Source organism: Limulus polyphemus, unplaced genomic scaffold (assembly GCF_000517525.1).
Source record: "Limulus polyphemus unplaced genomic scaffold, Limulus_polyphemus-2.1.2 Scaffold1984, whole genome shotgun sequence".
Classification (NCBI taxonomy): domain Eukaryota; kingdom Metazoa; phylum Arthropoda; class Merostomata; order Xiphosura; family Limulidae; genus Limulus; species Limulus polyphemus.
This window is the reverse complement of record NW_013667594.1, coordinates 168,113-178,721: the sequence shown is the minus strand read 5'-3', so window position 1 is coordinate 178,721 and position 10,609 is coordinate 168,113.

Genomic DNA, 10,609 nt, shown 5'->3' with positions numbered 1-10,609 from the left:
GTCTAGGACTGAGCCATTGTTATTGGCGTTTAATATTCGCATAGAGAATCCAATTTTCATAAGGCCATAGTAACTCAAGATCCCCGAGTTGCTGTACGTAACTGCCTGAATACAAGTATGGATATTTTTTTTCCACTTGTCCAGTTCTGTTCGCCGAAGGCCGTAAGTAGGCCATCGTTTTAAATTCAAATGCTTACCTTCTGGCATGCTACAAAACGTGCACTTTACCATTGGATTATATATTTATTCATTCGGATATACATGTGGCCTACACAGAACGAAACGACGCTCAAATTCGAATTCCGCCCATGCTATCCCTATGGCACAGTTTGTTAAGAAAGGGATTTTATTTGTCCAAATAATTATTTTAGGTTCCAGGTAAAACACAAGCTCAACGATAAACGCTTTTCAAGAAGGGGACGTTGGAGATGTGGGGCAAAGAATATCCCCCCCCACCAGTGTTTTAAATAGTGGAGCCATGCCTACCCACTAGTTTTTACTTGCACTATACAGAGACTAAAATAATGGAATCATGTGGCACCTCCACCCCATCAGGTGCCCCCCCCCCACACACACACAAAGATTGAACCCTAGATCCGCTGTTGACTGTTACTTTAATCTTTTATCACTACATTGTTGTCATGACTCATTTTCACGACTGAAATACTAAAACTAAATGTAAAGCCTAATTTAATCACTCGATTCATCACTAGATATTGAGTTATTCAAATTTCAGGGAATATTACCCCTCACCAGTAGTAATGAATAAAATGGGCTTTATAATGTGCTTTTAATGCTTAGTTACTCTTATCCTTAGAATTACCGATGGGGTCATCGGTTTTTGAAAGAAATTGTTTAAAACTATTTATGTACCAATTTTCTTGTCGGTCCATAACTTTATTATTTACGGGCCTATAATTATTTATGAGCCCAAAAAAGAGGAAACAGAAGTACCATGAGCGCTGCAGTCAATCCCATTAACTGATCACTGCCGAGTTGCTGTCATGTATATTGTATATAGAAAATGTGAACAATTTCATCCAATTTATTTGGTCAGTTGTTTACCCTGTGCATCTTAACAGACAAAACTTTCAATTACTTAGTACTAGCAGAGACATTTGCGGTTATATTAGTATGTTTATTGCAACGGTACTTCTTTAAATACAGGATCTCCAGAATAATACAAAACAAATTCTAATCGCAGACACCGAGTTTGCGATGTTTGCTTTAAATCTTTATTTTTTTCATGTAAATTTTTCTTGAAATTAACTTAATCTATTTTATCCAGTCATTTTAAGATATCAACTACTGTACTAAACAATTAAGCCAATTTAAAAGAACATCTACTGTACTAAGCAAGCAGTAATACTTAAGTCAGTTCAGAAGAACATCATTGTATTAAGCAAGTAGATAATATCTAAGTCAGTTTATAAGAACACCTAATGTACTAAGCAATCAGTAATACTTAAGACAGTTTAAAATAACATCTAATGTACTAAACAAGGAGTAATACTTAAGTCATTATAAAATAACACCTACTGTACTAAACAATCAAGAATATATGACTCAGTTTAAAATAATATCTACTGAACTAAGCATTCAGTAATACTTAAGTCAGTTTATAATAACATCTCCTGTACAGAGCTAGGAGTAATACTTAAGTCATTTTAAAATAACACAGTTTGTATTAAACAAGCAGTAATACTTAAGTCGATTTAAAATAACATCTATTGCATTAAGTCGTCAAAAATTAATGTCGCTTTTTTTTCTGATGAAAAAACCTGAACAACGTATATATCAAAACAAAACATTTATTAAATGAAATAGTCTCCATTCTTATCGATGATGCTTTTCCATTTTACAATTAGGTTGTTAATACTCTGATTAAAGAAATCACTTGGCTTTGAAGCAAAAAACATGTCTTTCCGATTGACGAGTGAAGGGTGTTTCTGACAAAGGGCTTGATTTAAACTTTCCAGTTACTGACTATAGATATCTGCATTGACAGTTCGTTGTGGACTGAGGAGTTCGAAATGAATTACTCCTTTGATGTGGCCCCCCAGTGGCACAGCGGTATGTCTGCGGACTTACAACGCTCGAATCCGGGGTTTTGATACTCGTGGTGGGCAGAGCACAGATAGCCCATTGTGTAACTTTGTGCTTAATTACAAAGAAACAAACCTTTTATGTCCCACCAAATGCAAAGCATAACTTTCTGCGGATGGAGTCCAGGTTTTGGGGTCGGAAGTGGTTTTTGTCTAGGACTGAGCCATTGTTATTGGCGTTTAATATTCGCATAGAGAATCCAATTTTCATCACCGGTGATAGTTCTGTCCAAAATTGGTTCACGCGCATTACGCGCCAGAAGAGACGAAGCAAACACACGTTCAAAACGATGATCATCGGAGAGTTCGAGAGGCACCCAAGCACCTTTTTTATGGATTTTCCCCATATTCCTTAGATGCTTACGTATTGTTTCATGAGAGACATGCAACTTCAGGGCCATTTCACATGTGTGTTGCCTTGGGTTAGACTCAACAAGCGTCTTCAGAGCATCGACATCTGTTCCAACATGCTGGCCCCTGCTATAACAGTTTTTAAGGCTAAAGTCACCTGAACGAAATTTGCTGAACCACCGTGGACATATATGAACGTTCAAAACATTTCCATAAACTTCTTTGATATTCTTTGTGGCTACAGAGACGTTGTTTCCCTTCTTGTATTCAAACACCATTACATACCGAATGTGTGTATCGTCGTGTGCCATCACTATAAGGGATTAGAGTATACTAAACTTTACATGTTATATAGGCTACACTAACGTAACGTTTAGGCGGTTCGTTTAACTATTATACGTGATGTACGTTTTTTGGGGGGTGGTTAATGAAAGTGTTCCAAAACACGACATTAATTTCTTGACGACCTAATATTAAGTGAGTAGTAATACTTAAGTCGGTTTAGAAGAACACCTATTGTATTAAGCAAGCAGTAATAGTTAAGTCAGCTTATAAGAAAATTTACTGTACTAAGCAAGCAGTAATACTTAAATCATATTAAAATAACACTTATTACATTAAACAAGCAGTAATAATTAAGTCAGTTTAAAAGAACAACAAATTTTCTAAGCTAGCAGTGATACTTAAGTCGATTTAGCAGTAATAACTAAGTCAGCTTAAGACAACACCCACTGTACTAAGCGAGCAGTAATACTTAAGTCAGTTTAAAATAACACCTACTGTACAAGAAGTAATACTTAAGCCATTTTATAAGAACACCTAATGTACTAAGCAAGTAATATAATTAAGTCAGTTTAAAATAATACTTATTGTATTAAGCAAGCAGTAATACTTAAGTTAGTTTAGATGAACATCAACTGTACTAAGCAAATAGTAATACTTACATTCTGATTTCAGTTTAATGTTGCGACTGGTTAATTTTGAGAAGGATTCAGATTTTAAATGTATTGTTGCATATCTGCTTGTTTGTTAATTTCCCGTAGAAATTCTTTCCGAGAAACTTCAGCGATACAAGTCCTTTCTTGATTAAAACTTGTTTATTCTTTCTCGATACAACTTTGCAATACACAGCATTTCCACAGTCAATACGTTTGCAATCTCGATAACAAAACACACACTTTATATTACCGTCACTCGCTTGACTCAATTATCTGTCTCTATATCTATCTATCTGCAATTATTTGCCGTGCTTATATACTAAAATAGAGGGCGCCCGGAAAAGACTAGAGTTGCCAGGACAATTCACGATCCTTCTGGAAACTCATCACGTGTTACCGGGGTCACGTGACTTCCGCTGTCGTAACAGTATATTCACTGCGTGAGAGGATATGCTTTCTTCTATACGTCGCTTTCGTCATACCAAAGTTGATGTAAATATGCACATGAAAGCCTACGTAATAAACTTGTTATGGTTATGGTCAGGGAAAGGAAATGTTGCCACTTAGTTCTATTAAAAAAGAAATGATGGGAGAGAGAAGGAAAATCTGGTTAAATAAAATATTTCCATTTTGCATCATTAAATTTGTGTAACGTTATTCTATCCATTACGGGATAGTATAAGACATATTGACGCCAACAATGCGATAATTACACAGATTATTCGTATACGGTCGTGCGTGGTAAAACCTGGAAACAACAATATAGCCGACTAACGAATGTCACACGCTATTGTTTGAGACAGGAAATATTGAAGCCTTATCGGTTGCGTTGGTGACAGGGTGTTTCTAATATCCCGCATGTATAAAGACTAGATGGAAAAATTAAAAGTTTTCTGATCATCGTTTTACCATTAGCTCTCAACATCGGCTTCAGTTTCCGACTAGTGTTATTTTTTGTTTCTTTATATTCTAATGATATTTCGAAAACATTTCCTTTTATTGTGGCCCAGACGGAAACCAATTTCAAACGAACGTACCGCTGAGGGATTCGTTTTATGAAGTTATAGACGTGGGTACTGAAACACACCATACAAAAGACACATATACACCATAATTTACTTTAATATACACCAGATGGCAACGATGAGATTTTTCATCGATATTTCTCTCACTTAAAATGCTATTGCACAAAACTCGTATTTCACATTTTTCTTCAGCAATATTCAGATAAAATGAAGAAGAAAAGCTCCATTTATTTAACTGAGTCATTCTTTACTCTTTTTATTCTTTTTCCGATGCCGGGTTTAAACTTCGTGCACGTTATCTCGATATACATTCTATACACCCTTTTTTGCAGAGCTTGTTAGACTACGCACAGCAGATTTAGTGCAGATAAACAGACACCCAAATAAACAATTAGAAATATATAAGAATACGCACATAAATATACATAGACAGAAAGGTAGGTAGATGGATTGCGTTTTATTATTGTCATTATTATTATTGTCCCCCTGATGCGTCAGGGGTAATTTTACGACCTCACAACGCTAAAATCCGTGATCTGATTCCCCGTGATCGACAGAGTCCAGATAGCCTATTGTGTAACTTTGTGCTAAGACAAACAAATATATTATTTATTTTACAGCGCAAAGATACAGAATGGACTATCTATGCTGTATGCCCAACGTGGGTATCGAACCTCTATTCTTAGAAGTATAACTCCAAATCCTACCGCTAAGCTGAGCCACTGTAGTGGCACTTTAATGTTTAATTATTACTTTTTATATATAATGTGGTCCAACAAAAAACATTTAGAAAGCTACGTGTTAAAACACTATTATGTGCAACTAAAAACTTGCATAACAAACATGAAGATAATCAAAGGTACCTTTCCGTTAAAGCATAAAAAAACACAACAACATTCAAAACACTTTTGTTTTCCAGTGGATCAGCGGTAATTTATTGACTTACAACACTAAAATCCGGAGTTCGATTACCGCGATAGATAGCCCATTGTTTAGCTTTTCACTAAAAACAAACAAACAAAAACACTATGAAGCAAACTATATATTTTTTCAAGAGGAATTGGTTGTTTGTAGTTAAACCAAAGATACACAACGGGCTATCTGTCTGTGCCTACCACCGGTATCAGAACCTAGTTTTTAGCATTATAAGCCTTTAGACTTACTAAGAGATATTTACAAAACTTCTGTTAACCGTGAAGAAGTATTTAATTACCGGGTTTGACCTCGTGGTTAATTTGCTGGGCAGCACTGTGGAAGATCTAGGATTCGAACCACGATATGCCGGTGAATGCGCTCTACACTTTTAGCTATGAGGGTGTCATAACAGTAGCAGTCAATTTCGCTATTATGTTAAGAGTATTCGTGTAGGCTGTAGGTCCTGATCACAAGTACGTGGTTCTAGAGATGGCTATGTCGGAACTTTTAGGGTGTGTGACCTGGCCGTTTCACTTCACTTATCGTATAAGGTGCCGTTAAGGTTGAAAAATACCAAATGACACCTTAAAATTCCATGCTTATACGTTAAATGGCTTTAGTAAAAAAATAACCTCGTGAGAAAATACATTGTTAATAATGTCTGATGAATTCTGGCCCGTAACTATAAAAGGAATCCATAAGAATAAAATTAAAACTGTTATTAATTACTAACAAGAGCAGTCAGAGAGCTTGCATACCCTCACCCCGCCACTCCTTTTCGAGTGTTTTTATATCGGATAACGTAAAATTTAACCTTCGAAAACTCAGAAAACCCTTCTTAGATCCAGAACGACCAACGATCCGGATCATTTTTTTGTAGTGTGATGAGCAGTCTCAACCTTAATGTGCCCATGAAATTTGGTACAAATCCGATCACATTTTACAAAGTTATTATATGAGGAAACAGCGAAAATGCCCTATCTCTCCATTATAAAGAATGATTCAGAGTGATCCAGAATCCGGATACGGATTTGGATCCGGAATGTTCCATAATGACTTCCCATCTTATGTAAAACTTTAGTGTTTTTATTGGTTTTCGACATACGCGCGCGGAAACACGGACCCGATAGCAATACCCTCGAAGGGTGAGGGTAATACTGAGATTTGGAATTACCAATATTATTTTTGAAAGGTGAATTTTGATATAATAATAATGGTGTGTGATATTTTAATTTGACTTAACGGGTAAGAATCTTCAGAAGAAAATAATACGTATGTGGTTAAGATCATCAAATGTATTTTACATAAAATTATTCATCAAATGTATTTTACATAAATATTATTCATCAAATGTATTTTACATAAAATTATTCATCAAATGTATTTTACATAAAATTATTCATCAAATGTATTTTACATAAAATTATTCATCAAATGTATTTTACATAAAATTATTCATCAAATGTATTTTATATAAAAATTATTCATCAAATGTATTTTACATAAAATTATTCATCAAATGTATTTTATATAAAATTATTCATCAAATGTATTTTACATAAAATTATTCATCAAATGTATTTTTACATAAAATTAATCATCAAATGTATTTTACATAAAATTATTCATCAAATGTATTTTATATAAAATTATTCATCAAATGTATTTCACATAAAATTATTCATCAAATGTATTTTATATAAAATTATTCATCAAATGTATTTTACATAAAAATTATTCATCAAATGTATTTTTACATAAAATTAATCATCAAATGTATTTTATATAAAATTATTAACCTATGTTATTATTTTTTTTCTAAGAAAATTTGTTAATTTTTTATCTAACTGAAAGTGAATATTTTCATTAGTATCTCTATACTTCGGTGAATTTGTGATTTAAATTTAAGTGGTTTTGGTTTTTACAGCCTGAATGGCACGTTATGCAGCAAAGGGGCTAAACGGTAAGATCTGAGACCCATAGGATTCAGGTACAGCCGTTCCTAATTTTGAACTACTGACTAGAAGGAGGACAGCCAGTTAGTAGCATCTACAGCCACAATAGATTTGTTCTGGTTTCAACCGAACAATGGTATTGACAATTTTTCTGTAATGACAACAAATGTGTCACTAAGTGCAACAGTAAAATGTTTCCTGGTTGAGAAAGTATCTCTGGAAACACAATCCACGCTGTCTAGATAGTTTACTTTACTTAGCTTATTTTTGGAAGCTTTATACATGAAATAAGATTATTAGAAAAAATCGTAGTTGGTGTGGGCATGCAATTCCACAACCTATCACACCTAAACAACAATTCAATGTTCGTAACCATATGTAGAAAAAAAATAGATTAACTGAAGAAAATAGGAAAAATAAATAAATACAAGTGATGAAATGAGTTATTAAAGAAATATAAACGATGTAATTAACCAAAGTATTATGTTATTTTAAACACTTAAAGGATAGGGGTGCAATACAAAGGCTACTATGCTATTTTTATTAGAGAACGAATCAAAAATGTCTAATATTTCCTCATCAGTTAAAGTTATATTGTACATATAAACTTTGGTCATTAGGGGCTGAAATGCATGATAAATGTAAAAAAAATAATAATATTAATTATGGATCTCAGTTATCTGCCTTTAAGAACATAATCGGTTATTTCCATTATTTTCTACTTTGATTAAGAACAATCGACATTCTACAGAAGATGAATACGTTCTATTACAGTAATTTTAAAGCATAATCACGTCGTTACAGTCCATGCCATACTCTATCTGACGACCGTACAAGTTTATAATAGTCCTGCAGCGCAATTTCTATAGCTAAATGCTTCATCACATAGCTATCATGTCCAAAGCATACCACTGTTGTTTTTGATAATCCATCTAGTGTACGAGAACGACAGTTTCTTAGCATCCGTTTCAATAGTGCAATCACACAGAACGATGTGACTGGTATGTCCTCTTATGAAATAGCTTGAATATTTGTTTTATTCTCCAGTTGCTCAAGGTATGCGACGGTTGTCGGGGAGGTATGACTGAAAGACTTTCTTTGGTGAATCCATATATATGGTTAGCTTTGTTTCTAGACCCAGGTTCTTCTTGACTATGTTGTGTAATGGGTCATGTGGACAGCTTTTACCACTGGCTTTTCTCGCCTGCTGTAACAGGTCGCACGGCTAGAATACGACTTGTTGCAGGTCTCTTTCTTGATGGCTCTGGTGCCCCAAGTTGAGCCATATTTCTATGTTTTCCAATGCCATAAAGTATAAGAGACATCATCGTCTTGGATACTCTAAATCTCCGATCCGAACACATATATATGATCTGAGTGTGTGAATATATGACGTCGGGAAGGACAGTTACATACCCTTCCCAAAAACGATTGATTTTCGCTGATACGATAAGCCAAACGTCTTCAAAATGTAGATCTGTTATATTCAGCTCCACCACAACTTTATATCAGCTGAGGTTGTTACGTGACTTGCTGATTTTCATATTCATAATCTTGTTTATATAAATTCTTCATCCGTCTTTACAACCTACTAGAAGCAGGTGTGGAAAGTTATGTGTTACAGTACCCGGCAGCGTCTGCTCCTAATTTCAGTTTTACTCCTCAATCGCGGTATACGAATAGAGGTCAAATTAATGATGGCGACCCCCGTCTTTTTGTGTGGCCAGAGATAGCTCTTTCACCAGGATTTTTATCATATTCAGTTTACAGCTTGTATATTGATTTTATTTATGTGTCCCATGTGTACGGTTGCTGTTTTTATGGCCTCGTTGTTTGATTTAATATACGAATACATGTATGTGCAAATGCGCGAGAGAGCAAGTTAGTAGGATCGTGCTTATAAGTTAACTTATAATTAATTTCTATGTATATACATATTTCTGTTTACAGTTAGATCTGTGTGATCGCTAACAAGCAGTTACAATTTGTTTATAAGAAACATTAAATACGAATGATATTAAACCTTAAAAAAGTAAATCGTAAACAGTATCGTTACATAACAATGAAATATATTTATATAACCTCAAATATGGTACTTAAAAGCATATTCACCTTATATTTTTTGCTATATGATATAGTTTCAGGATCGGTATGGACGATAGCACAGCAAAGGATGTTTCTTGTTTTTATACAAAAGTGTGCCTGAATTATTGAAAAGGTCCCTAATGTAAAGTATATGGTGAAGATGCTTTACTGCTGCACAAAATTGATCAACGAAACGTTAAGGAACAAAACCAACAGATAATGGCCTAGACAGCCCTTTTTATTATTATTTTATTAACTGCGTTTTCCAAGAAGAAAACGTGGATATTCACAAAGCGGAATTAATTCCGGACAAATAGCAGCAGCGCCGAACTTCATTAAAGCTGTTAGAAATGAAAACATCCAAAATTCTCAGAGACTGTCACGTCTTTGTTTGGTGAACGTATAATACTTCTACCACAAGTCACTGAATCAATGTAACTTATACACTCTCACACACAACATCACCCACCCATTCGCCAACCTCACATACATATATATATATATATATATATACTTGGGGTAAAATGGTTGAATTCGTTAAATTCCGTATATATGGTTGTTACATGGAGGATTATTTACATATTATGAAAACGCATGGAAATTAGCTTCCTTTTCCCTGCAAATTTCGGGGTGGTTTTATACATGATAAACAAAAGTAAATTCATACATAAAAACAAATTGTCTGGTAGGGCTAAAAAAAAAAAAATTTTGGTCGGTTATCGGAGAAGTATGTTACCACTCTTTCCGAAGTGGGTGGGGATTGGCCCTATGGTAGAGCCCTGGTTTTTTGGAGATAGCGAACCGGGTTCGATTCCGTGCGATACCACACAATTTTCCTCGCACTTTAAGCTGTGCATGCGTTATAAGAATGCGATTCCTATAGACGGTGGCAAATAGCCTTAGTAGTTTGCCACGAATACAAATACTTTCCAAAGAGAAATACTCACTTAGAGAGATTTTTAAACAATGTAAAACAAAGAACACAACGATTCTGAGAAGAGCATTTTCAACGTTTTCCATGGAAGAGGAAAAACCCATACAGCAGCACATTTAGTACAACAACAACCACAATCACAGCTTTCATCTGTAAAATAAATATTATGGTTACGAAGCAGAACCTACTGTCCCAGAAAGTCATTATGATGAAATTGGGCATATCTCTTGGTTTTGTTAACACGATAAAGAAAATGATTTAAATTTAACGAAAGCTCACAGCTCAAGAGTTCATAAGCTTC